This window comes from Pipistrellus hanaki (genome assembly GCF_964339955.1).
Source record: "Pipistrellus hanaki genome assembly, chromosome: 3".
NCBI classification, from domain to species: Eukaryota; Metazoa; Chordata; class Mammalia; order Chiroptera; family Vespertilionidae; genus Pipistrellus; species Pipistrellus hanaki.
This window is the reverse complement of record NC_140505.1, coordinates 155,255,184-155,280,753: the sequence shown is the minus strand read 5'-3', so window position 1 is coordinate 155,280,753 and position 25,570 is coordinate 155,255,184. Positions and strand designations below refer to the sequence as shown.

General features: G+C 40.6%; 1 protein-coding gene across 1 annotated transcript in view; it reads left to right on the top strand.

Annotated features, from left to right (window-relative positions):
• The first annotated feature begins 16,612 nt into the window (after positions 1 to 16,612).
• FAR2 (fatty acyl-CoA reductase 2) overlaps positions 16,613 to 25,570 on the top strand; it is a 119,585-nt gene continuing 110,627 nt past the window's right edge. Inside the window, exon 1 of the mRNA XM_084877144.1 lies at positions 16,613 to 16,823. The gene's annotated coding sequence lies outside the window, so the exon portion shown is untranslated. The remainder of the gene's footprint in view (positions 16,824 to 25,570) is intronic.

Below are 25,570 nucleotides of genomic sequence, written 5' to 3'. Positions count from 1 at the left end.
TGATTGGCTGGTTGGTATGGCTTGCGGGAATAGCGGAGGTATGGTCAATTTGCATGTTTCTCTTTTATTATATAAGATATAAGAAAATGATAATTTTCTGTATGCTTTTTTATCCAAATTCCTCACAGAGTTCTCTTTTGATATGAGCTTCATTTGATTCCCTAGAATAATTTAATCTAAAAACAGTGATGGTAAATGATAGTATGTAGTAAACATGTTATTCAAGGATTTCCAACATTCCAATCATCTCTCCCATTATATATAATATTGTAGCTTTGGTGGGAAAAGCCCTTGACTTTAAAGTTAGCTAAGTGACCTTCTCCTGGGACTTTGCATCTTGAGTCAGTGAGCTGGCATTCTCTTACTGTTGGAAGTTATAATCATTGAAGCTTAAGGCAGCTTTGGTGGATGGGATGCACCAGGACTATTTCTGGCCAGATACTCACTGTCCCTGCCATGTGTCCTGTTTCCTGACCCTCCTGAGTTCCTCAACTCCTGTTGTTTCAAGTCTGGTCTTCCAGCTTGTCAACAAATCTGTGAACACTTGAGAATTTTCCAAGAAACTCCCTTTCTGCTTAAATCAAATAAATTTCTGTCTAAATGACACCATTTTCATATTTTTTTGTGGTTTTAATTAGACAGTTTTTAGTATTTCACTAATAAGTATTATTTTGGCTATTGGTCTGTAGCAAATGGTATTCTTTTTTATATATATATTTTATTGATTTTTTACAGAGAAGAAGGGAGAGAGACAGAGAGCTAGAAACATCGATGAGAGAGAAACATCGACCAGCTGCCTCCCACACACCCCCTACAGGGGATGTGCCCGCAACCCACGTACATGCCCCTGACCGGAATCGAACCTTGGACCCTTCAGTCCGCAGACGGATGCTCTACCACTGAGCCAAACTGGTTTCGGCCAAATGGTATTTTTTCTTATTATTATTATTACTGAAATTAAATTCAAAATGTGAGTTGTTAAAAGGAGTTTTTAAACAAGAAATGGCTATCTGACTTAATTTTTAAGCAGCTACTAAAAGGATTGTTTGTTTCTGTGAGTTGACCTATTATGGTGACCTATCATAATAATAGTTTCTCTCACATTAAATCATTCCTGGGCGAAAGTCCACTTGATTGTGGTGAGATGTTATTTCACTTTACTTCCACTTGCAAAGTATTTAAACTCTAAACTTCCTAATCTACACATAAGTAAGATAATTCTATCATGAGCCACCTTTGTTAGTTTTCAGTACTAGATCTATTCTCAGTTCAATTGGTTCATATTTTTATCTTTTTCTATAATATAGAACAGATTATATATTATAAGAATATATATTATTTTATTCATTAAGAGTTGAAAAGAACTTAGAATATAACCAGAGGCCCTCAAGCATTTATAAAAAGCAAATTTTTGACCATAGCTAGCCTAAGATAATAGTAAAAAATCTAACAAGAATAATGTTTTTAGTAATATTATTTACCCCCATTCTTATATTTTTATTTTTTAGAAGATATTAAGTGGAAATGTCATAACTTTTTTTTAGATCCTAGATACAAAACACATGCTTTATATTCAGATCATAAACACACATAACCCAATCTCTATGTCTACCTGTCATAAATTACCATGGATAAAGGCTATGTATCCAAAAGAATGTTCTCTATTCCTGTGTTAACATTGTAAATCTCCATAAAAATCTTCTACCTATTTCTTGGTGCTTTGAGTATTAAATGGAAAACTGGATCATTCGTTACATAGAAGATACAGTTGTATTGTACTGCTGCTGCTTTGGATTGTATAAATTCTGAAAAAGCAAGGGACAAGATTTCATTTGGATTCTATGTGGTCTTTTTTTCAGGTCTTTTTATGCTAATCTACTTTTATCAGGTTTCTATATGGAATCAGGATTTATTCTTTCAACTGGGAACTATTGGACATCTCTTTTATTTTTAAAAGTATTTTGTAGATTTCCATTTGCTTTTATTCATTTCACTGACCCTTCAGGCAAAGTCATTTTCAGTTAAGGATAATGGTTTCCAGAAGCTGGCAGACTGCTGATTCATTTTTCACTTAAGAATAAGAAATGATAATGTTATACTAAAAGTGAAGATTGTTTCAATAGTGCCTTTTTATGAATGCTATCTCACTACTTTAACAGAAGTGATCATGGAAAACAATGGCTTAGCTAAACCACTGCAGAATTTTTAAAAACAAAGAGATGTCCATCAATTCCACTTCTGAATATTTATCCCCCAAAATGAGGCAAGTACTTGAATAGATACTTGTACACAGATATTCAGAGTAACATTATTCTTAGTCATAGAAAGGTGGAAGTAATCTACATGTCCATCAGCAGATGAATAGATAAATGCAATGTGGTATATACCTGTTCTGGAATATTATTCAGCTTTTAAAAGAAATATATTTCTGATACAACAAGAGAATGACTAGACATGCCAAAGACTAGGAGAAAATTTTTGCACAAAGCATATCTGATAAAGAACTAGTGTGCAAAATATACAAAGAACTCTTAAAACACAACAAAAAGAAAACAACCCAATTTAAAAATGATCAAAATATCTGAATAGAAACTTCACCAAAGAAAATTACCCAGGGAAAACATATATGAAATAAGTATATGAAAAAGTGCTCAATATCCTATGGCCTTAGGGAACTGAAAATTAAAATGTGATCAACCACATACCTATTAGAATGGCCAGAATAAATAACACTGATAACACCAATAGTGGCAAGGATGTGAAGCAACAAAAACTCTCATTCATTGCTGTTTGGAATGCAAAGCGGTACAGACACTTAGGAAAACACCTTGACAGTTTCGTACAAAATTAAATATACCCTTACTACACAATCCAGCAATCACACTCTTTGGTATTTACTAGAATGAGTTGAAAAGCTACATCCACACACAAAAACCTGCATATGGATATTTATTTCAGCTTTATTCATAGTTGCCAAAACCTGGAAGCAATCAAGATGTCCTTGAATGTGAGTGGATAAACAAGTTCTGGCACATCCAGACAATGGAATTTGATTTAACACTAAAAAGAAATGAACTATTAAGCCATAAAATGACATGAAAGAAATGTAACTGCATATTGCTAAGTGAAAGAAGCCAATATGAAAAGGTTACATACTGTATTATTCCAACTATATGACAGACTGGAAAAGGCAAAACTATGGAGACAGTAAAAAGTTCAGTGGTTGCCAGAGGTAAAGGGAGGGAAGGATTAATAAACAGAGCAGAGAGGATTTTCAGGGCAGTGAAACTATTCTGTATGATAGTATAAGGATGGATACATGTTCTACATTAGACAAAACCATAGAACGCACATTATCAAGTGTGTATCCTAACTTAATGATGGTGGCAATGTGTCCAAGTTGGTTCATCAGTTGTAACAAATGCACCACTCTTATACAGGTTGTTGATAGTGGGGGAGGCTGCCAGGAGTAGAGCAAGCAGGGGGAATATAAGAACTCAGTACTTTCCACTCAATCTTTCTATCCACTGAAAATATCCTAGAAAATAAAGTCTATTGAAGAAAAAAAAAGAAAAATATTCTGATGCACGCTACAACATAAATTAACCTAAAAAAATTATGCTCAGTGAAATAAGCCAGATGAAAAAAAGATAACTAATGAATGGTTCCACTTATATATCAGATACAAATTCATAGAGAGAGAACATATAATAGTTTCCAGGGACTGGGGGTGGGGGTGAGGGTGGGATAATAACAAATCACTATACAGAGTTTTACTTTGAGAAGATGTAGAATTTTTGGATGTGGGTAATAATAATGATTGCACAACAATGTAAATTACACACTTAAATTTACTAAAATTGTAAAGTTTATGTCATGTATTTTAACACCATAAAAAGGCAAGATTTTTTTCAAATTTATCTGTATTTCTAATGAAGTTAAGTAATAACTTTTTAAAAAATCATATTTTTTCAGATTTATCTGTGTTTCCAATGAAGTTAACTAACAACCAAGTTGAACATTTATATGAATAATCCTTGCTCACAAGAATTATGGTTTATTTGACTTAAGATTTGACAAATAACTGAACTTTCTTTTTTTTAGTCTCTCTTTGTTCAAAACATAAATTCTATATGAAATGCCTTCCATCACTGAACAGCCCTTAATTCTCCTGATATGCTTCACAGTTTAAAGCTGGAAAATTTTAAAGAGATCATACTGAGTGACAAAATTCAAATTGGTCTTTGGAGAATTGAGTTCAAAATAATATTTATAAAATGATAGATAAGGTAGTACTAAACTATTAACAATATCTTGACATCTGCTTTTCCTCAAACTGGAACTGTTCTCCTTGTTCTGATACAGTAAAAATACATAGCTTCAAACAGTACAACTAAGTTGGAGCAGCCAAATATATTAGCCAGCCCATGGCACTATATAATGTGGAGGAACTCCCAAGTTTTCAGCTTCTACCTTGGGCCATACACCAAATGCCCCAACCTTTATAGCTCCTACCTAAAGAATGGGTCCCCATGGGTCATTATATAATGATAAAGGGGTTGATCATCAAGACTTGAATGTAAAGACTTGTATTAAGACCTGAAACCATAACAGTCATAGAAGAAAACATAGTGGGTAAGCTCCTTGATATTGGTCTTCATGATGATTTTCTAAATCTGACTTCAAACACAAAACTAAATAAGTGGGACTACAATAAACTAAAAAGCTTCTGTACAGCAAAGGAAGTCAACAAAATGAAGGGAACCCACTGAATGGAATAAAATATTTGCAAATCACATATCTGATAAGGGTTAAATATTCAAAATATGTAAGAACTTAAACAACTCAAGAGCAAAGAAACCAATAATCCAATTAAAAATTGGAGAGAAGATCTGGGTAGATATTTTTTCAAAGGAGTCATACAGATAGCCAACAGATACATGAAGAAACACCAGAGAAATACAAATCAAAACCACAATGAAATATCAACTTACATCTGTCAAAATCTCTACCATCAACAAATCAATATATGACAAGTGCTGGTGAGGATGTGGAGCAAAGAGAACCCTAGAACACTATTGGGAAAATGTACATTGGTGTAGCCACTATGGAAAGCAGTATAGATCTTCCTCAAGAAGTTCAAAACAAAAGTACCAGCAATCCCACTTTGGGGCATCTGTCTGAAGGGAAAAATAACTATCTCAAAGAGATGTGTGCACCCCTATGTTTATTGCAGCATTATTCACAATAGCCAAGATAAGAGAAGGGTCCTCAAACTTTTTAAAGTGGGGGCCAGATCACGGTCCCTCAGAGAGCTGGAGGGCCGGACTATATGAACTACTAATCCCTACTGTAACACCTCGGCTGCGCTCACTGCCCAAAAAACCTGGCGGGCAGGATCAGACTCCTCTGCGGGCCGCATGTGGCCCGCGGGCCCTAGTTTGAAGACCCCTGTTTCCTTACTAAGGAAACAACCTATATTTGAGTTGACAAGAGAAGGATTAAAAACAAGCATTATCCTAATATACAAAAAGCCAGGGGTCATTACAACCAAAACAACTAGACAGACAACCCAACAGCAGGCTGTGTGGGTCGACCAGGTTGGCAGGGTAGTTAGCAAGGGACGACCAAATGACCAAGCAGCAGACTGTGTGGTGCCAGTGGGTGGGGACAGTTGGGGGCAACCAGGCTGGCAGGGGGAGCAGTAAGGAGCAACTAGGCCAGTGGGGGAGGCAGTAAGGGGTGGCCAGGCTGGCGGAGGGGGGCAGTAGATGACTAGGCAAGTAGAGGGGGACAGTTGGGGGTGACCAGGCCGGTGGGAGGGGCAGTAGAGGCAAACTGGCTGGCGGGAGGACAGTAAGGTGTGACCAGGCCAGCAGAGTGGGGCAGTTGGGGGCAACCAGGCCAGTGTGGGGGCCAGTGAGGGCAATCAGGTAATCAGGTCAGCAGGGGGGGCAGTTAGGGGCAATCAGGCTAGCAGGCAGAGGCAGTTAGAGGTGATCAGGCTGGTAGTGGGGGCAATTAGGGGTAATCAGGCAGGTGGAGCCAGCTGTCCCGGATTGTGAGAGGGATGTCCAACTGCTGGTTTAGGCCCAGTCTCTGGAATCAAAGATCCCCTGAAGTGTCCTGGATTGGAGAGGGTGCAGGCTGGGCTGAGGGGAACCCCCATGCATGAATTTCATGCACTGGGCCTCTAGTATGTATATAATGAAACACTATTTATTTTTTAAAAAAGAAGAAAATCCTGCCATTTGGGACAACATGGATAAACCAAGAGGGTATTTTGCTATGTGAAATCAGTGAGACACAGAAAGACCAGTACTGTATGCATCACATTTATGTGGACTCTAAAAATAAATAAATAAATAAATAAATAAATAAATAAATAAATAAATAAATAAAATAAAAAGTCAAGCTCATAGAAATATGGAGAATGGTGCTTATTTGCTTACGGGGGGAGGGGGGAGGGTGAGAGCACCCTGGGAAAACATGGTGAGGTTGGTAAAAAAAAAAAAAAAAAGGACAGACTTTCAATTATAAAATGAATAAGGTCTGAGACTAATGTATACCATGGTGACTATAGTTTATAATAGTGTATCATATAATTAAAATGTGCTAAGAGTAGAACTCATGTTTTCACCCAATTAAATAAATCAATAAACATGTGAGGTGATGGCTGTGTTAACTCCATGGTGCTAATCCTTTCACAGCGTAAATGCAAGTTGTCCCAAAAGCATATATACACACTTTAACAGCTGGTAGCTCAATTTTGAAAATGAAATGTATTTTAATAAGCATTGCCTTTATAATTATTCAAAGTGTATATATACATTTTGGGGACACCTTATATATTAAATTAGTAACCCTGTGCATGAATCCATACACCAGTAGCTCTCTGCAGGGCCTGGATGCCCTAGAGGCTTTTCGCAACCCAGAGGCCCATCTGTGGCAGGGTGCAGAATGCATGCCCTGTAGCCACAGTCACAGCAACAAAGCAAGCATTCCGCCAGGCCACTCCTGCTGCCTGCTCTCAGCAGACACACACACACACACACACACACACACACACACACACACACACACCTCCCCCTGGGACTGGGGGACTCTGGTAGGGCTGAGGGGACTGGGCGCCACCATCTTGTGGCTATGGGTGCCGCCTTCTTTGTGATGGAGTGATGGTTAATTTGCATATTACCCTTTTATTGAATATGATCATTACACCATATACTTTAAACATACTATAATTATTTAGTAGTTGTACCTCAATAAAAGTTGGGGGGGGGAAATAGATCACATCTGCTCCTTACAATAATCCTCTAGGTAAATATTGCTCTCCCCTCTCCTTTGGTACCAAACACCATTCTTATGGTCCTCTATCTGGGAAGGTGACAAAATGCCCCTTAGTCAAATCTACTGGAAGTAAATTGTATCCAGAAAAATCAGCAAGGATTAATAGACACCTGTTCTAAGGGAACAATAAGTAAAATGAGGAGCACTGACAAAATTCATTCAACAGTGCCTATGACAAGACACATCTCTGTGCCTCATTTTCCTAATCTGTAAGATGGGGATAACCGTACTTTCTTCATAGGGTTGTTATAAGAATTAAATGAATTATGTCTTTAGAGCTATGAACATAGTAAAAATTATGTAAATGGTTGTTAATTTTTTTAACTATTTGCTTTTTAAAACATTGACTTCATCAGCCCATTTCTCTCTACAGGCACTGTGTAGCTTCTGACACACATCACAGCTAAAGTTAGCCAATTGCCAATTGTACACCAAGATGAGCAAAATGCTCAGTTGAATTATGGTTAAGCTCTTTCAGTTTGGTTTATTTAACAATTATATTCAGGACTGCCAGGACTTGCATTCTGGGTTTGGTGAAGCTGAGGAAATGACTACACTGGATGTTTGGTCCTTAAAGTTACTTGTAGGAAGGAAAATATCACTCTGGTCTACACAGTCTTTAATAAGGACACCAATCAATAGTAAAAGAATATAGTTCAAAGTGAAGAAACAGCTATTAACAAGATCAATTGCTGTATTTTATGTCTTTTATTTCCATAGGCTCATTTTGTGTTTAATAATAAGCATGTTTTGATTTTTTATAAGCTATGTAATTCTGTTTCTAAATTAAATCTCCTAATCACTATATCTACAATTCATTTCATATAATTTTTAATTGGCCAGAAAGAAAAAAAAGGGGGGGGAGATTTGCAATGAGAAGCTAATATAGTTTATATACTTTATTGTTCATTATTACATATATCTTTCTCATTTAATTATCAATGAAAGATTATCGAGTCAGCATTATCATTTCTGTTTTTACAAATAAGAAAAGAGAATGAGAGCAAGGGCAAAAACAAAAGCAAGCAAGAAAGAAAGAGAAACTAAAATTGTTTATTTCTAATATTAAATTCAGAAGATCATATTAAAGTTTTAAACTTTTTTGTCCATATTTTCATAAATAATGAATTCCACATTAATGCTGAAATAATTGAGATAATCCAGTATTTTGCTTTGAATTTCAAATTTATCTTTCTGTTTCATGCTCTTGTCTCCTAAGAACCTCCCAGGGGACTGAGTGTTCACTTTGCTTAATCCTGATAAATGCTTGATTTGTAACATATTTCTTTCCCACTAGACTTACAAAATCCTCCAAGAAAGAGGGCACAAAATTGCTAAAGAACAAAGATTTAGTGCTATGTTTGCATATGACTCATTTCTAACCAATTTGGAGTCTGTTGATTTAAAGGTTTAACAGAAAGTCCTTGTAGGACATGGACTGTCTTGTTTAAAAATATTCAGGGCTTCTGATAATACCACTGTTCTGTTCCAACCAGAAATTTTATTAAAGTAATTGACAGAGGAAAAGAAAAAGCCTAATCTTTAACCTTTTCCTTTAACTTTATAGATTTAGTTGAGTGGTATCTTTGTATTTTAAGAATCTAAGTGTATCCAATATGCTCAGTAACAAAGCTTCAAAGATTCTTTGTTCAACAAAGCAAAAATGGCGACCAGAAATATTATTAAAATTATTATCTTATTTATTGTAACCTGTTGCAATACTGAACAGCTTGCATCTGTGGGGCACGTGCCTCTTTCACCCTTCCTCCTCAGGCCTATTTTCAAACTCTAACAGGTTATAGGAGGTTATTAGGAGTGGGCTTCCTTAATCCTACCTGCACTGCATGCCCAAGGAATGAGAGTGCTTTGTGGATCACTTATTAAGCGGAATTGGTGCTGTGGAATGGACGATTGTTGCTTAAACTATCAAACATCTATAAGAATAAGTTAGGTGATAATCTTTAATCAAAACCTACATTAAACCATCATGAGTCATAGAGACAATTCACAGTGATCACAGCAAAAAGAAGAGCAAAATTTGTATTAATATTACTAGAGGCTCAGTGCACAACATTTGTGCCCTGAGTGGGGGAGAGGGGGTTCCCCAGCCCGGCCTGCACCCTCTTGCAGTCCAGGACCCCTCGGGGAATGTCCAAATGCCAGCATAGGCCCACTCCCCAAGTAATTCTTGAAATTGGGCAGTGTCAGTTCCCTAGGGAATGGGCCTAAGCCAGCAGTTGGACATCCCCAAGGGGTCCTTAGCACTGCCGCAAAGGCGGGAAAGGTTCCCACCACCACTGCTCTGTTCACCAGCCGTGAGCCTGGCTTCTGGCTGAGCTCACTACCCCTGTGGGAGCACACTGACCACCAGAGGCAGCTCCTGCATTGAGCATCTGCCCCCTGGTGGACAGTGCGCATTGTAGTGACCAGTTGTTCTGCCATTTGGTCAATTTGCATGTTAGGGTTTTATTATATAGAATACCCTATATCTTGATTTGGGGCTGTTTATTTTTTTATTATTGAGTTTTAAGAGTTTATTTAAACTCAACAATAGCAAAAATATTTTAGATATAAGTCCTTTATCAGATAGAGCTTTTAAAAATACTTTTCCCTTGCCGAAACCGGTTTGGCTCAGTGGTAGAGCATCAGTCTGCGGACTGAAAGGTCCCGGGTTCAATTCCGGTCAAGGGCATGTACCTTGGTTGCAGGCATATCCCCAGTAGGGGGTGTGCAAGAGGCAGCTGATCGATGACTCTCTCTCATCGATGTTTCTAACTCTCTCTATCCCTCTCTCTTCCTCTCTGTAAAAAATCAATCAAATATATTTTTAAAAAATAATAATAAAAATACTTTTCCCAGTCTGTGGTTTGTATGCACATTCTCTTGACATTGTCTTTTGCAGAACAGATGTTTTAGTTTAAATGAAGACAAGTTTATCAATTATTTCTTTCATGGATTGTTCGTAGGTTGTTGTATCTAAAACGTAATTTCCAAACCTAAGCTCATCTAGGTTTTTTTTATTTATTTTCTAGCTATTTTATAGTTATGAGTTTTACCATTAGTGTATGATCCATTTCTAGTTAATTTGTGTAAGGTTATAAGATCTGTGTCTACATTCTTGTTTTTATTTTTATGTCCAGTTGTTCCAGCACCATTTGTTGAAAAAGACTACCTTTGCTTCATTGTATTCTTTGTTCAGTTGACTATATTTATGTGGGTCTATTTCTGTGCTCTCTATTCTGTTCCATTGATCTATTTGTCACTTCTTTCACTAGTACTACACTATCTCGATTACCCTTGCTTCATAGTAATTATTGACGTTGGGCAGTGTTAATTCTCCAATTTTGTTATTCTCCAATGTTGAGTTCTTCTAGTCTGAGTCTGAGTCTACAATCTTTGTAATCAGTTTGTAGATATCCACCAAATATCTTGCTGGATTTTTTTTTTTTTTTTTGAGATTACATTGTATCTACAGATCAAGCTAGAAAAAATGGATATCCCAACAATATTGAGTCATCTTAATCATGAACATGGAGTATCTCTCCATTTATTTAGTTCTTCTTTGATATATCATAGTTCATCAGCATGTTGTGATTACACCTTTTATAGTTGTCCCACAGCCCTTGGACATTCTGTTCTGGTTTTCTCTGTCTTTTTTCCTCTTTGCTATTCAACTTTGGAATTTGTGTTGTCATGTCCTCCAGATCAGAGTCTTTTCTCAGCTGTATCCAGGCCATTAATGAGCCCATCGAAGTCATTCTTCACTGCTGCTACAGTTTCTCTTTTTTTCTCTAGCATTTATTTTTATTGTTTCTGAGAATTTTTATCTCTTTGTTTATATTACTCATCTGTTCTTGAATGTTTTCTACCTTATTCATTAAAACCCTTAGCATTTTAATTGTAGTTTTTAAAAATTCCTCATCTGATCATTCCAATAGTCCTGCCATATTTCACTATTTGACTCTGGTTCTGATACTTGTTCAGCGCCTTAAAAATGTGCTTTTAGCCTTTATTGTGCCTTATAATTTTATTTATTTATTTATTTATTTGTTTATTTATTTATTTATTTTTGGTAGGGTGGACATGAATACTGGGTAAAGGAACTGCAGTAAATAGGCATTTAGTAATGTAATGGTAAGGTCTGAGGAGAAGTATTTTAGTCCTAAATTGTGTCTTAGTCTTTTGGTGAGCCTATGCCCCAGTCTATGAGCACCCCAAGTGCTTCTCAGATTTCCCCCCCTCGGATAACAACTAAAGGGGGGCTGGATTTGGGAACTTCCCTTCACTTAGGCTCCAATAAAATCCTACCAGGTTAGTCTCTGATAAAATGGTTAAGAAGGACATAATGTTCTGGCTATTGCAAATGGTTCCTCTTCCCCTCCTACTGCTGGCAGCACCAGGGGATTTTTCTTCGCTGTTCACTGTGAAGATGTGGTAGAGGTCCTGGAAGTAAAATTCACAGAAGTGTTCCCCACTCCAGCCCCATTATAGGGTCCACTGGGGGAGTTTTTAACTTACAGTTGTTCACGCGGAGCCTCCAACAATTGGTCAAGTACAATTCAGTTTTCCTCCCTAGATACCAGTAACGTGGAGGTGTCTGCTCATGGGTTCTGTTCCTGTCATTTGTGATTTTCTGTATCTACTGGTCACTTTCTCCAGTTTTGGTAGCAGCAGTTTGCCTTGTGACTGTACTTTCTGACAAATTAAGAAGAGAGTTTATTTTTCAATTTGTTTAGCTTTTTACTTGTTAGGAGAGAGTGGAGGCTCATGGCACTCTTTCTTCAGTAAAAATGTTTTAATATAATTTCAATAAATGCATAAATGTGATCATACTATACCTTCAGTTATATTTTAGTCTTTCTTTTTGTGTGTATCTTTGCCTGGTACTCCTTCTTCCTTCTTACTTTCCCCACATGTAGCACTACCCTCCCTCACCAATCAAGGTAACATATTAATACCCCAGTACACATTCTTCATGTTTTTCTCTAGGTTTCCACAGACCTATATATCTATGTATGCAAGTACATATTCAAAGTTATTTGATTTTGATTTAATGGAAATAAGATCATATTAGACATGTTTTTCAGCATATTACTTTCCTCGCAAACTAAACTGCTTGGAAATCATTGCAATTCAACTGGAATAGCTTTAATTTATTCTTTTTAATGCCGACATAATAGTCAGTAGAGAGGATATGCCTTTAGTTAATTCACCTGTAACTCTATTGCATTCTCGAAACAGGATCCTCAAAAGAATTCTCAGTAGCATTCTCAAAAGACTCATGATGTTTGTGATGCAAGGCTTAAGGAACCATCAGTTCAGAATACACTCCACTTGGATTCAGAAAATAGCAGTTTAGTCATCACCTGTAACACTTTTACAATTGTGAATGAAGAAGTTATATAACTTCCAAAGACCTGTATATCTCTGTAGGGGAAAGGAATTAAGAAAAAAAAAAAGAAAAAAAAACTATAAAAATCCATAACAAGCTGCTTCGTATAAAGGGGAGATAATAATAAATAAAAAATTTTTCTCATGCAGAAGATACTCTACAGTAAAGTGGGAAATAGCACTGCTACCACTAATGCTACCACTACCACTGAGGTCAGTGAAAGATGTTCCAATTCTAAGCACCCGAGGTCACCGCACTGTAGTGGATGTGTTCCATAGAATCCTTTTCCCTCCCAGGGGTGTGGCTGTGCCTATGATGGGTTTCATTCCCGTCATTGTTTATGTGATGAAAGTGAAGGCCTCAAATAAGTTGATTTTGAGTTCATCAAAGCGAGATGATCCCAGGTTACAGCCCTTACAAAGAGTCAGAGATTTCAAGAGGGAACGAGAGATTTTCTTCTGCTGGTTTTGAAGAAGCAAACAACCATGCTATGAGAGAGCACAGGGATAGGGCCAAAGTTAGGATGGCCTCCAAGTGTTGGAAGAAAACCCTCAGCAAGATTCAGGCCCTCAGTCCTGTAGCTGCATGGAACTAACTCCTGCCAACAACCAATGAGGAGCTCAGAAAAGTGATTTCAGCCTTGTGAGACCCTGGACAAATAACTCAGTTACACTGTGTCCAGATGATTGACTTACAGAACTTTGAGATAATAAACGGATATTGTTTTTAAAGCACCCAGTTTATGGCAATTGGTTATGGGAAAACCTAAAACTAATAAAGTGACCTTTGACAAAACACAAAGTCCAGTCTTCACCACTACAAAGTAAGACAGTGGGCCAGAGAAACTAGTTTTCTAGTTCCAAAACCCCATAGTTTTATGATCCTACTGTAGATCAAAATCAAACCTCTTGTTTCCATGCTAATATCTTTCAACAGAAAAGTATCTTGTTTGTATGTTTTCTTAAACTATTTTATTTTTTAAATAATTTTAAATTGATTTTGAGAGAGAAAGGAAGGGAGAGGGAGAGAAAAAAAACAATGATGTGAGAGCAGCTGCCTCCTGCCACCTCTTACTGGGGACTGAGCCTGCAACCTGGGATGTGCCCTGACCAGGAATCTAACTGGAAACCCTTTGGGGCATGGGATGATGTCCAACTAACTGAGCCACACAGGCCAGGGCAGAAACAGTATTTGCTTAAAGAGATAGCATTGGGGAATGATAGCATTCTTTTGGAACACGGTATTTATTCAGTCTCCAACTTTAATGTGTCGTTAGAATGATCTGAGGTATTATATCAGGTCTAGCACATTTTGTGTTTTGCATATTAAATAAAATCTTCCAGGCAGATTTACAAAGAAACATTATTTTTTTAATGAGGTTGAGTAAAATGGTAAATCATTAAGCAATGGTGAAGTAGAGAAGACTTTGAAAGTAGATGTCAGTTATTGCAATAATGTATTTCTCAACATTGTCCTGCGATAGTGGTTTTGAGATAAAACCCTCCCTAGACTTTGCTCCCCTTCCTCCATCATCTACAAATTCACACATTGAAGTCCCAACCCTCAGAATGTGGCATTATTTGGAAATAGAAATGTGGGAGATGTAATAAATTCAGATGAGATCATTAGGGTAAGCCCTAATTCAATATGAATCAGGTCTTCATACAAAGGGGAATTTTGAACACACACACACGGGAAGAGCACCCTGTGAAGATGATCACAAAGATCATCTACCAGCGAAGAAAAGCCAGAGTTTACAAGCAGACCCACCTGAAGGGAGGCATGAAACAGATTCTTCCTCAAAACCATCCAAAGGAACAAACCCTGCTGACAATTCCATCTTGGATCTCTGTCCTCTAGAACTGAGACAATACCTTTCTGTTGGTTAAGCCACCCAGCCCATATACTTAGATATGGCAGCCCTAGCAAACTCATGCATTATCCATACATAAATGTAATTTTAATGGTGATAATCAAATTATGATTTTGTATAATAATGTTGATAGATAAAATAATATTGTATTTTATCTATTAACATTCCTACTGAAAGTATGTTTTACTTTCTCCTTTATTAATAACCAGAGGCCCTATGCACAAAATTCATGCATGATGCAGGGAGGAGGGGGTCGTCCCTCAGCCCAGCCTGCCTATTCTCACAATCTGGGACTGCTGGCTCCTAATTGCTCTCCTGCCTGCCTGCCTAATCACCCATAACCACTTTGCCTGCCTGCCTATAGCCCCTAACCACCTTTGCCTCGGTTCTGCCTTGGCTTTGTCCAGAATGACATCTGGAATGACATCCGGAAGGTCATTTGTCTGTCTGGTCTAATTAGCATATTACAGTTTTATTTTTATAGATGCTGTAACAAACCTGCAATTTTGTTCATGTGGCATTTCTTTTTTTGTGGATTATTTCCCTAGAATGCATTCTAAGAAATGGGAATTATTTACCAGTCCTTTACTGTTGAGAACATTTTTAAAAAGTGACTAAAAATACGTTATGCCTTGGAAATTGTGTGCTAAATTGCTTTCCAAAGAGTTGTAGCAATTTACCTTCCACCTGCTGTGATGAGTGGGTTTCAGCACGCTCTCACCAACATGTGTCTGTGTCTTTTCAAGTACTCTCATACACACTTTGAGGACACGTTCAGATTTATTCTTGTGTAGGGAGATGGGTAACAGAGTATGTTTATTTGGTCCTAACTTTTCCTCTCCCTGTTGATTTCAGGCAGTCACCAGAGGAAACGAGCCAGGTGCCTTTAGGCTACACTTTCCTTGACGCATTTAATTGAAGAGAGTCCAGCAGAAGATAATTCAAATCCGGTGTAAATTGTTTCAATGCAGGAAATAGCTCATTGCATTCATTCTAACCTTCATGGATTTTATGTCTATCTATGGTGATCGCTGTAATGGGAATGAAGACAGCTCATAGAGCAATACTCCTTTCTGGATTTTCTTAACGTAGCGTTTTTATGCGGGAATTTGCCTTCCACCTGTCCAAGGAATTAGGCTGGGCAGTTGCTGGGTTTCAGCACATCCTGGATGAGACCTATGACAGCTCCACTCACATGCCTGTCCTTCCCTCTACAACTCCGCCCTGACGCCGATGGCCACGTCTAATCTCCCCCACCCCACCCCCACGCCCCCAAAATCTATCAGGCTAAGAAACCAAACGTCTTTTTGAAGAATCTGAAGGGCCGCTGTTCCTTCAGCAGCATCTTCTCCTCTCCAGTCTCTATCCACCTGCCCACTCCCACCAGCACTGTGGGCAGATTTCGGTCCTCCAACCTGGGGAGGTCTGAGTAAACCGCGCCTCCAGCCCCTCCTGGGCGTTCGGAAGAACCCTGTGCTGTGGGTCGGTACGGGGCGCCCCACAGAGTTTGAAGCCCATAGATACAGAGCATCCCTCCCAAGGAGGGAAGAGGAGAGGGAATAGGGGGGTGCAGAAGGGACCAGCTGAGTCAATTGGGATTTGGGGCTGCCCATCCTGCTAGGGTGGCTGGGGGAAAGACCTGTTCAGTCCAGACCCTTTGACCTCGTGTCTGTCTATCTCCATCCTCCCTCTGTCCTCTCCTCTTTTTCTCTCTCCTTCTTTTCCAGACCAGAGAGGGGCGCCTCTCCTGTTCCCTTTCCCCTCACCCACCGATTAAAACACGAGGAGGGGGTGGGAACCCGTGGAGTCATAATGGCTCTGCCTGGTGCTGAATGGATGAATGGATGGATGAATGAATGAATGAATGAATGAATGAATGAATGGAGGCTCAGGGCGGGACGCAGCGAGCTGCCCCCTGGCCTCCACTGCCCAGCCCCGCCAGCCCGCGCCCCCCTCCGGCCCGCCCAGGGCCGAGGCCGCCGCCCGCTCCGCGCCCTAGCGAGGCGGCCGCGCGGCGGGGAAGGCGGGGGGAGGGTGGCTTCCTCCGCTCCACACCCAGTCTCCCGCCGGATATATAGTGTCACGTTCAAGAGCCGAGAGACAAGGAGCTGTTTCCTTGCGGCGGCGGCGGGAGCACTTCCCGTGGCCCCGGGGAAGGAGCGGATTCCAGGAGCCCCAGCTGAACCCCACCCCGACCCGGAGGAGCAGGTATTCCATCCAGGCTGCAGCCCGAGCCCGCGCCCGGCAGGCAGAGCGCGGGCAGGGCGGGCTGGGCGGGGTGGGCGCGGGGCCGGCGGGGGCACCCGAGCGTCTCCCAGGCTGAGCGCGCTGGAGCGCCCCGCGGGCAGCCAGCCGTTAGGGCGCCAGCATATTCGCCGGAGTGGGGTACGCAGGGGCGGGAACCGCGGATCGCGAGGGTTACGGTGGGGTTCTGTCCGGGACCGAGGGAGAGAGGCGCGGGCTGGGCTCTCCCGGGCCTCCTTGGCCGCGGGCTGTTCCTAGAAAGAGCGCGCGGGCTCCCGGGCCACGTGCGGCGCCGCCCTGGCTGCCCTCCCTGCGCTTCCCGCTTCCCGACCCGAGATCGCTGCCTCGCCCCCCTCTCCCCCACCCCACCCAGGGCTGCGAGCGTCCAGACCCTCCCGTGCGGGTCTGGCTGGACCAGGTCCGGGGCGCCGGGGCGGAGCCAGTCCTGGTTGAAAGTTTGGACCTTCTCCCCATGGCCTGCGTGTCTGGGAGGGAGCAGGGGAACGAGGACTGGAAGCCTCCAGCTAGAGTCCACAGCTTGCGGGGAGGCAAGTCCGATTACCCGCAGGGAAATCCATTGCATTAAGAGCAATCATGACCACCTGAATTCTAGAAACCGTAGGAAGGCTCCCCATGCCTGCCAGCCTCCTTCTCTTTCAGCTGTCGGGATGGGTAAATGATGAGCACTGATTCCTCCATGAGTGAGTTTCCTGGTGTGAGCAACCGAGAAACAGAGGTTCTCGCTGGAACCCAAGAGCTTCGAATCTCTGTGCCCCGTAGGGTGCCCCATTGTGCCATCCACGCGAGGGGAACAGAGTGGCCGGGACACAGATGGGTGGTGCTTTTTCTGCGTGTGAAAGGGTGCAAATGGAAATGTGAGGATTACGCTGTGGATTCAATGACCCATCTCTCTCTGTCCATCCCCATTTCTGTGAGCTGGAGATTTGGCTGAAGAGCATTTTTAGTCTAAAAGTGCAAAGGAACGGAATATAATTGTGATGCCGCCCCTCACTGCAGGAGCAGGCTTTTCAGCAAAATCCACATGTAGGGATATTTGTGTATAGCACCCCCAAGAGATGACCACCCCTCCTTTGCTTTTTCTGAGGGCGCTCCTGCACCTGCTTTATTAACCATCCTACCTTACTCCAGTTCCTAACATTAGGTTATAGTTATCTGTAAAACAGATATAAGTAAGCATGAGTTGGCAGATCTTCGGTGATACATTTCACCTTTCTTAATAGGAGGGAATGTGGTATCTAATTACAGAAGATGGAGACCCTTCCTTGAAAGAGGTGAAAATAAGTAAAACAGCTCGTATTTAGGTAGTACTTTGGGGTTTGTAAAGAATGGGCTCATCTGGACTATCTCACTATTTGCTTTCCTATATTTTGAAGATGCATCCTCGAGCATCCTCGAGCGTCTGTCTTTCTGGCAACAGCTGGGCAACCTTAACAATTTCTTGTTTTGTGCTCATCCCCATGTATTCCTGAAAACTCACTCATCCACCAGCATGCTGGTCCCACCCATGTATTGTGACATGCTGGGGTCTGTGGAGCATTTGCTGTTGTGGAAGATGCACTCTTAACACTTTATTGTGTTAACAGACCACTTTGAAAATCTGACAATAGCCCTAGCTGGTTTGGCTCAGTGGATAGAGTGTGGGCCTGTGGACTGAAGGGTCCCAGATTCGATTCTGGTCAAGGACACATGCCAGGTTGCGGGCTCAGTCCTTAGTGAGGGGCGTGCAGGAGGCAGCCAATCAATGATTCTTTCTCACCATTGATTTTCTATCTCTCTCTGCCTCTTCCTTCCTCTCTGAAATCAATAAAAATATATTTTTTTTAAATTTTAAAGAAAATCTGACAATAGCTATGGAATGTAAGAAACAATCATATACACATTAACACAGAAAGTTAAGCAGGAAATTCTATAACATTATAGAATACCATAACATTATTATAGATACCACAACATTAACCAGGAAATACTGCCTAAAATATCAGGAGTTCACAGTCTCCTTGATGCCCTGCCACCCATCAGAGACCCCAGGCAGCCCCAGCTTCATGGAAACATGGCCCTGTACTTGGAAGGGCCCCGTGTCCTGCTGTTACCTTCAGCTGCCTTAAGAACTTTCAAACAAGGAGCCTCAAATTTTCATTGTACACTAGACCAAGCATGTCAAACTTGTGGCCTACAAACTTTACTTTTGTGGCCTACAACAAATATTTTTGCAGCCCAGCCAATATAGTGATATGTAAGAAAACATTAATTTTACCATTGCTCTTATTCTATTTTATACTATACTTTTCTAAATAAACATACATTTCTATTAAAATTGAAGGTTGGTTTTTTGTTTTTGTTTTTGTTTTTGTTTTTTTGTGGCCCACATAGACTTAAACCTTGCTTATTTGGTCTTTGAGTTTGACATGCTTGGACTAGACCCTGCAAATTCTTTAGCCAATCCTGACCCCATGTTAACAGCCCTATTCTGAGCAACAGCATGATCTCATAGCAATTCTTCAGGGGAATTCTCCAACAGGAGTTATCAGCTGCATACTTACTGTCAGTGAGCCCTCTGAGGCAAGCTTCCTCTCTGACAAAATAAAGACAGCAGACAATAGCATCTACTCTGTTCATCTTAAAGGGTAGTTGGGAAGACACACTAGGTAAAAAGAGGAAGTAATTGTGAAAATGTTTACTTACCTCGAATAGTTCTATGCTAACAAAGACAGTATTACAGGCTTTAGTTTTCTGCTCCATTTTTAGAAGTAAGTTGAGGAAGGTTGGCTTAGTACATTAAAAGGGTTGCAGATCCTTTTTAACCCTTATATTTTGGTGGTGGGGGGGAGTAGCTAAGGTGTTCAGTTTTTTTTTTAAATATTCCTTAAATATCACTATTTGGATAAGATTAGAAATAGCAACTCAAAGTACAGAATAACTTCTTGGATCTCAAAGACACTTTCTGTCATGGACAACAGGGGGGTTGGGACATGCGTGGGGAGGGGTTTGGGATGGGAATGGGGGGATGAGGACAAATATGTGATACCTTAATAAATAAAAAATTTAAAATAAAATGCCTATTGATCTTGGATTTGTGTTTATGTATAAACTAGGGGCCTCATGCATGGACTCTTGCACTGGTGGGTCCTGCGGCCTGGCCTGCAGGGATTGGGCTGAAATGGGCTCTCCAACATCTCCCAAGGGGTTCCAGGATTGCGAGAGGGCGCAGGCCAGGTTGAGGGACCCACTGGTGCTTGGGTGCATGCACATAGGATCTTTGGTTGGTCTCTTCCTGCCCTTCCCCTCCCTCCTTCCCTCTGAGATTCATCACTCGGTTCCATGATTCCATGCCTGTGGTTTCTGCTTCCAACTGCCCTCTGGCCACTGCACATCATAGCTACCGCCGGTCAGCCGGTCACTTAGGCTTTTATGTATATAGATAATTTTCTCTTTGTGGCATTTCTTTAATACTGTACATTGCTTCCTATTAAAGTCTTTCTATTAGAGTTTAGAATTTGTCTTTAACATATTTAATTTTTATGTCTAAAAACTTCAGGAGGTTATGCTATCTTGACAATAAAAATTAAAATGAAATTGTCCTGCAAAAAAAAAAAAATCAAAGACACTTTCTAAATGAAGTTGATATTTGGACCTAATTCATCCAAATATTGAGTCAATGATTGAATTTTTTTTTTTTTGAGGATGTAATCCTCTTTATTTCATTTAAGTTTTACAAATCCATATTTTCAAAATCTTGAACAAGTCACTTTTTTTATATGATCTAGGGAGACACCTAGCAATATAAAACACACCTATCCCCTTATCGCGTTATCTTCACCTCCTGTAACGCTGAGGAGGAAATGAGACACTGGCAAGTCCTCTGTCTGCACACTCCCCGTAATTACTTCTCCTAACCTCAGAGCTTATCTTTATATCAGCCTCTATTCCCAGTATAATGGCAACACACTCAGAAGGGCAGCGGAAGAAAAGAGAGTGAAAGGAAATGGGTCAAACTCCCACATCAAAGTCTTATAATGGGGGCACAGAGGAGTAGGGTGGAGACTCCTCTTCATGCAGCTGCCCTGTTTAGGGGCACACTATATACTTTAGGATATGAAGTACCAAGTTCTGTACTTGATAGACTTACGACATCATTGGCAAGACAAAATGTGTAAATAAGAGGTGCTAATAATAGCAGATAAGTTGTTACAAATCATTATAAGGTTTGGCACAAAATGAAGGGTACAGGAAATAAATGCAATGAGGTCCCAAGGAGAGAATAAAATAAACTAAGATGATCAGTGAAGCTTTAAGTTCTGCTTCTCGTAGAGATAAATGAGTGAGTCTTCTAGGTGATAGATAGGTATGCAAAACGTGAAAATCTGGATGGGACTAAATTTCACGTTAAGAGAAAGCAGGAACCTAAAACCATGAGAGAACTTTCCACTGGCTAAATTCATTCATATTCTCTATAATAAAGGTGTAATATGCAAATGGTCTTTACACTGTGAAGTGTTAACAACCAACTACTTAACAACCAGACCACAGATCAGCAGGAAGGTGGGGTAGCAAGCTACAAGCAGGCAGCAGAAAGCTAAGGGAACAGGCAGGGAGCAGGCAGGGCAGCAAGCTCTGAGGGGGCGAAGAGCTACAAGAGGGTGGCAGTGAGCTACTGGCACATGGATTCCTGCGCAGGGCTACTAGTAAGTAAGTAATTATTGAGCCCATTTTGTAACCAGACAGTGCCAATTTCACAGCATATAGCGTTAAATAAAGCAGATATGCTCCCCATTCTTTGAGAACTTAGAGACATTTTAAACATAAACATAAAATAACAAATTGTTGGAAGTAGTATGGAGAACAGTGCTATGGAGAAAAAGACATAGGGGCTGACTCAGATGTGATGCTCTTTAAATTGATATTTGAAAGAAGTATATGAGTTAACTTGGCAAAAAAAAAAAAAAAAGAATTTGGGGAAAATCCATCTGGACAGAGAAAATAGAAATGGGAAGGCTTTAAGGAGAAGAAGAGGCCAAAAGTGTTCAAGGGATAGCAGGCACCTGTGGCTGGAGTTTGGTGAAGGTTTTGCTGAGAGGCTGGCTATGGGTGCGGGGAGGTAGGCTGGAGCGTGGTCATGCAAACCTTCACAGATCTTGATATAAGGATTTTAAATTGTATTTTGGCAGGGAGCCTTTGAAGACTTTGAAGCCAGACATCACCTAGTTTATATTTTAAGGTCTTTATGAGTACCATGAGAGAGTGGCCGGAGTCCCGGTGACAGTGCTGCCAGGGCAGACAGAGGGGAGAGGACAGAGAGATGCATTTGGAAAGTAAAATTCATAGAACTCGGTGACAGAGAGCATGTGAGAGGTGAGCGAGGTGGGAAGAAGTATGAGAACAAATTTCTTCAATAGATATTGCTGAGTGTTTATAATTTAAAACAATAGGCTCACATGTGTATGATTTAGAGCTGGATATAAAGAACCGGAAAATGAAATGCAACTTGCTAACCCTACTTAGTACCTCTAGGAAGTAGGCCAGAGGTGAAGGTGAGAGAGAGGAGGGATGAGGCTTTTGTTTTTCATATTATCACTTGCACTGTTGGGCTTATTTTTAAACCATGTATGCATTTTATAATCTATAATAATTGAAGTGTAATATGCTAATTAGACCAGACAGCCGAACGACCATCCAGACATTCTTACGGGGCTTCAAGGGCTGGCCGCCGGGGCTGTGAGGGCTAAGGCCCTTACACGAATTTTGTGCATCGGGCCTCTAGTGGTTTAAAAGTTACCACCACAACAATTATGGCTCCTGTTTTTCTGGCTTGAGCATATGGATAGGATACAGGGTAACTTCCTAAAATGAAACAACTGGGAGAGAAGGACCTGATCTTCACCAAAGTGGTTTTCCTAAAACATAACTCACTCCCCTGCATAAAACCTTTAGATTCTAGGGCATACTCCTGCCACCCCCTCCTATAGTAGTGTTTCCTAAAATGTAGTCTGTGGCTCATTTGTTTCTTGGAATATTAATAACAGTTAAGTGAAAGAGAAAAAAAAAAGCTTTCCTGATTATATAAGCTTAAGAAACACTTGATTCAACATAGTTAAGCAGTTTCTTTTCTTAAAAAAAAAAAAAAAAAAAAAAAAATTTTAAATTGATTTCAGGGAGGAAGGGAGAGGGAGATAGAAACATCAGTGATGAGAGAGAATCATTGAATGGCTGCCTCCTGCACATCCCACACTGGAGATAGAGCCCACATATGCCCTGATAGGAATTGAATGGTGACCTCCTGGTTCATAAGTTCACTCTCAACCATTCAGCCACCCCAGCTGGGCAGTTAAACAGTTTCATCGCAGGAATCCTTAGAGCCTTTAATATACTAACGCACACTAAGAATCATTGAAAAGTAAGAGGTATTTTATGCCATATTTCCTAAACTTATTTGTCCTTGAGATGCTTTTTTGGTGGAACACAGAGTCAGTGTTCAGCAGAACATGCTTTGGGAAATGCTACCCTTGTATTAATAGATTAAACCTTTTAACATGCATAGCTCTCTTAACCATCAGCTTCTCTCATTTCTTTCATGCTCCTTAGTTGGAAGAAAGCAGGAGATTAGAATTGACCCTGTCAATTGGCTTGAAACTGATGATGAAAACAATTCCGCTATATGGATAAGAGATCAAGAGATAATTCACCTGAAAGATATGCAGTCTGGTTGAAAACATTAAAAAAAAAGAAAAGAAAAAAGTCTACATGCTGGCAGGGCTATGCAGGGCCTCTCTGGATACATTCTGTCAGGTCTAGATTTACATGTGAGGAACCTGGAGCATAAACAGTGGAGAAGACATCACGGGGCCTCTCATGTTCCATGGGAGGTCTGGGCCCTACTTGATGTTTGTACTGTATTTCTGGCAAAGCCACACCGTCCTAATAATTAAAGCGTAGTATGCAAATTGTCCCCTCAACCAGGAGCTCATCCAGGAGTTCGACCAGGGCTGGCCGGGGGGAAGGGAGGAAGTACCCGGCCAGCAGCTGCTAGGGACCCTACCAGTGCACGAATTTCGTGCACTGCACCTCTAGTGTGAATACATAGATCATGTCATTTTGCAATGAATCTCAGACATTCTTTCCTGGTCCCCAGTGCATTTGCATGCTGGTGGGGTGGAGGCAGGAATACAATCTGTGACCCAAGAACAGTGAGTAGAATGGAACAGAAGGGACAGGTTTACACAACTAGAAAACTGGCTGGGGTTTCATCCATTTGGTGCTCCAGCCCAGTAGTCTGAGGGCAAATTTAGCTCCCTCCTGTTTTGATATAATATCTGAACTAAGAATGACTTTTGTACATTTTTTTTTTTACTTTTTTTTATAAGAGAACATTTATTTGGTTAATCACAGAGGTATAAAAAGTATTTCCTAGAAATGGGATTAAGAAACAAGTTATAGAGGTAAAGGAAGGGCCCTAGGAGCTTGGGAGTGAGGAAGGTAATGGTAACCTGCCTGGGCCAGGGAGGGGGAGTGGAGTGGAGAAAAGGGAAAAGCATAGACCAGGGTTTGAGCTCCTGGGAGGTAGAGCACACAGGGTCCTCCATCCTAGCTGTTTTAAGGAAAGGTCCCAGGAGATCTCAGTAGACTATTCAACAGTTTTCCAGGTGTGTGCTCTCAGGGTTCTGGGCTCCACTGATTGATTAGCTGGCACCAGGGCAAGGTAATTATCCAATAGGTCCTGAGGTCAGCCTTGGGGTCACTGGTCTGGTTTTGCTCCTTTTCTTGACCTGGAGCAGAAATACAACTTCCCATCCTAACTGAGAAACCTACCTTTAAAAAAAGAATGTGTTTCAGGTGAGATCATTCAATAAGTATTTATTGTTATTATTGTTATTATTATTATTAAACATCTGTTTCAAAGCAAAGAATATCATGTGGCCAACAATATTCTTTGTTGTGACAGTGAAGAAATTAATTCCCATACACTAAGAATAGCATTTGTTTATTGTGCTCATCTTGGTTTATTTAACAAGTCTTAGATAAATTCCGTATACTTATCCCTTCCAGTTTAGCAAAATGATTTCCAAGCTGCAATTGACAAAATGATTTCCAAGCTGCAATTGTCCCCCATGGCTTTTGGGCTATTCTCTTGTAATTAATGCATTTTAACTTCCCAGGCTCCTCCAGAAATGACCCCCCACCATCAGAGCACGGAGTTGAGGGGGTGGGGAAGCAAGGGCTCTTCCCTGTGACTCCCTGTAGAAAAGGCAAGGAGCAGTTGTTGGGTCAGTAACATTGGTTGGTGAATAACAGGATGACCATGGGAGGCAAGAATAATATTTCCTCAGCCAAGAAATGAGAAAAAGTGATTGTGAAAATGCTCCACATTGTAGAAAAATGGGGCTTTATTTAGCAGGGGTCAGTGAGAGGACACATTCTACAAACCCCAGGTAGTCTGGAAAATAGGACAATTGGAAATTAGGAAGAACACTAAGTTATGTGTCTGGTCTCAACATACTTGAAAGTAAGTACTTCAAGCAGACTTAGGTCTACCAATGCACACTATTGTCAGGAAACTGGAGATATCTGCCCCAGCTGAGTCTAACAGTTCAGTGTGTGCATATATTGAAGGCTTTTGCTTGCTACTTTGAAGAAAGGACATTTATACTGTAAGATGTCCAGATAGTAGCAGCATAGTCTTATCTATTATAGTAATG